This window comes from Pteropus vampyrus, unplaced genomic scaffold (genome assembly GCF_000151845.1).
Source record: "Pteropus vampyrus isolate Shadow unplaced genomic scaffold, Pvam_2.0 Scaffold26, whole genome shotgun sequence".
Classification (NCBI taxonomy): domain Eukaryota; kingdom Metazoa; phylum Chordata; class Mammalia; order Chiroptera; family Pteropodidae; genus Pteropus; species Pteropus vampyrus.
Genome location: NW_011888807.1, coordinates 4,752,623 through 4,756,342, shown reverse-complemented (window position 1 = coordinate 4,756,342; position 3,720 = coordinate 4,752,623). Strand labels below are relative to the sequence as shown.

The following is a 3,720-nucleotide window of genomic DNA, read 5'->3' as shown; positions in this document are numbered from 1 at the left end:
CTATTCACACTCCTCACCCTCATCTTCCAGCAGTGAGGGTAGGACATCGAGGTTCTCATGGCATCAAAGATTTAAGCAATGGGATAATGGAGATCCTGGACATTTATTTCCTCACCATTGAAAATTAAATGAAGAACCAGGGGTCACTATAGCCATAGTGATGAGAAAAAGTTTTCAGCAGCTAGAGTGTGTTGGTGAGTTCTTGGTTTCATGTCTGCTTATATATATAAGGGCATGTTAAAGTCTTTCTGTGCTGTTTAAGATTATGAGTGTGTATGTGTATGTACACACATGTGTGTGCTATTATTTTGGTATATACTGAAGTCTTGTTGACCTGAAAACCCAACATTTAAAAAATGTCAGTGAATAAACTTTTGCTCTGGTCTTTGATTTTATGATTAAGAGATAAGTGTCCATTACTAAACTAAAAACAGATTTTTTTTAACATAGTGTGTACAGGAAAACTCCACTTCCTATGCATTCTGCATCTACAGTATTGTGCAATGATAATAACGTATATGTTTAATGATGATGCTGAGGGCGGGGAAAAAATCTGAAGAGAATTCTGAATCATCCATAGTTAAATTATTTTCAGCCTAGATTCAGTACTTTTTGTAAATCTTTAAACATTGATAAACCATATAATTCTTGGGTAAAAGGAATGTTAATCTGAATACCTCCCAGTTATGGGGATGAGAATTTATGGTTTGTTTTTTTTTTTTTTTTTTCCCCTACACCTACAGCACCAGTCTTCCTAGGTGATCTCCCATCCAAGTACTACCAGGCCAGACCCTGCTTAGCTTCCGAGATCAGATGGGATCGGGCGTGTTCAGGGTAGCATGGCCGTAGTATGGTTGTTTTCTTAAGTGGAGAGACACTTTATTTAGACCTATTCAAGTCATTTTTAAAAAAATTTCTTTTTGATCTTTTGCGTCATCATTATAATTGTCTCCATTCACTATTTTCTACCTATCTTGAATTGTAAAGCTGATATTTTTAGATATACTTTGGACTTAAAGAATTAGAGGTGCATTCACCAATATGTTAGGACATTGTAATATATGTGTGTGTGTATACTCATTCATATATATATATATTTATCTCAAGTGCACTGTGGAAACACTTGAGATCAAAAGATTTAGAGTCACTGTAATTACAATTCACTGAGAGTAAGAATTACAGCTAGGTAATTTTCTTTTGTCTCAAAAGAAATGGGTATACAGATGTATATTCTGAATATTTCCAGAATCTTAATTGCCTGCCATGAAGTAATATTTAGGAGCATGATTAAATAGGTTATGACAAATCTATAGAGAGGAAATCTCTAAGAGGGAATGTTCTTGTTAACACTGCTTCTGAGACCGAATTCAAGCTTTATAGTATTCACTATTTTTTAAAAAGTTGCATGTGGTTTTTGTCTATTAGAAACTAACTAAGATTCACAAAAGGTATATTTTATGCTGATTTACTGGCATTGTTTCTCACATATCAATTGCTATTTCAAATCTTACTTTTCAAAAACTGCACATTCTTAAATACCAAGATCTCTTCTTTATAATCTTGTTCTTCTAAGATATCGCTGGCACTTTGATGGGAAGCTATTTGTTCATTCGTGATCTGTGGGACTTTATTAATCTCTTATAACCTTAAGTGCCAATCACCAAGCTGGATATAATTACATTTTGGTTATTTCCTTGAGCTTTGAACGCTAATACACAGCCTCAAGTATTTAAATAACTGCTTGAACCTTCTTAATTGATACAAACTGTCTGTAATAATTCCACTTTGTCTAGTATGCCACCTGAACAGCTTTACCTTAGGTTTATGTACTTACTTGATAGTGTTCAACTGTACATGATATTTATATATGCCTTTGTCTTATTGAACAGTATATGAGATAATCTGGTTATATTTTAGAGCTATATACCAACTTTATAAGCTAATATATTAGAGTCAATGTTTTTATGCTAGATGAGCAAATTTAATATTTTGTATCAAATTTTGTTAGTCTTTTATAAATGTATTAAAATTTGTACAGCCAAATGATTGTTCCTATTTTTGCACATTGCAAAATTATACGGACATGTATATACTTTTCCATTAAAGTTACAGTACCCATGTTAAATTTATGAAAACTATATCAAATGATTTAATATTTAATTATAAAAAACTATTATTTGAAGACATTTAAATTTTAATTGAAGGATTTATTGATTTTCTACATTAAAAATAATCAAGATGTATTTGGAAGAATAATTGGGTTCATAGCTTATTTTCCTTTAAAAAAATCACATCACAAAATATACATTAGATATTGACCTGAATCGGTATATGATGTAAATTGTTGTAACAGAAGTTGTGGAAGTAAAAATTATAAATAAAAAAAAAAAAACAATTTTTGGAATTTCTCATTGAGAATTAATTTTAGCATTCCAGATTTGAGTTAGCTGGATATTTCTGAATTTGAATCCTTGTTCTGCAATGTGCTTGCCATGTGATATAAGACGAGTTATGCAACCTTTATGAACAGTGGTTTCTTCAACTTTAAGACAGGGAAATAATTATAAAGACTAGAATAATTATGTCAAATATTCAACATCTCTTAATATTTCATGGACACTCAATAAATAATACCTTATGAGTATTATTTCCACAAAAGAAATGGCTTATTATTTTTTAGTTGCACTTTGATTATAATCAGTAATTATGACCCAGATTTGGCTTTAGATGATCTTGAATTACCTTCAAAAGCAAAAAAGTTCCCCAGCATATTAACATCTGACACTACTAATGTTATTCATAAGAACAGGGGTCCCCAGCTCCTGGGGATGTAGACTGGTACTGGTCCATGCCTGTTAGGAACTGGGCCACACACAGCAGGAGGTGAGCAATAGGCAAGTGAGCATGAAGCTTCATCTATATTTGCAGCACCCCCCCCAGTGCTAGCATCACCACCTGAGCTCCACTTCAGATCATCAGGCATTAGGTTCTCATAGGAGAACCGGTCCCTGGGCCAAAAATGTTGGGGACCACTACATAAGAATATTTCAGAGAATATAAAGGCAATTCACTTTTCCGAAAAGGAATTCTTTGAGTACTATTTGTTTGAATGAATATATTTTGGTATATTTGAAAATGATGGTGATGCTCTATAATTTCTTACATATTAACATATTTTTATTCATTGTATTCTCTTTCTTAATAAATAGGATTATATAAAATCATGTAAGTCATTAATTAGGTATTGTTAAATCTAAGTTATCGAACTTAGTTTTTAGATTGCTTGCCTATATGCTGGCATAAATATGTTATTTTTTGTGTTTTGTTTGATAGTTTTTATTTGAAAAGATGTGATGTGTGTATGAGTGAGTGTGTGTATTTTTTCTTTTATTTTTATCAGCAACTGATATGCTATAGTAAACAATCTTTGAAACAACTTTTTGCTACGATATTATGTAGGTAAATAATTTGAGAGTTCTACATGATCACTAAGCCACACTTTAATATTGAGGAGCATATATATACTCAGAACTTTTTTATTAAAGAGGAAGCAGAGTCATTCACCTTACCTCATGGTCAGGCAAAAAAATGGGGGAGGGGAGGAGGAGGTGAAAACCAAAGTTTAAAAAACTCTCGAAACTGCATATAAATGACCCTGTTACATTTATTTGTTCTTGGAAACAGGTTGATAACTCATCAGGTTGATAATTTTGATGTTTA

General features: G+C 32.1%; 1 pseudogene; it reads right to left on the bottom strand.

Annotated features, from left to right (window-relative positions):
* Positions 1-734: 734 nt before the first annotated feature.
* Positions 735-851, bottom strand: LOC111737402 (annotated as a pseudogene).
* Positions 852-3,720: the final 2,869 nt, after the last annotated feature.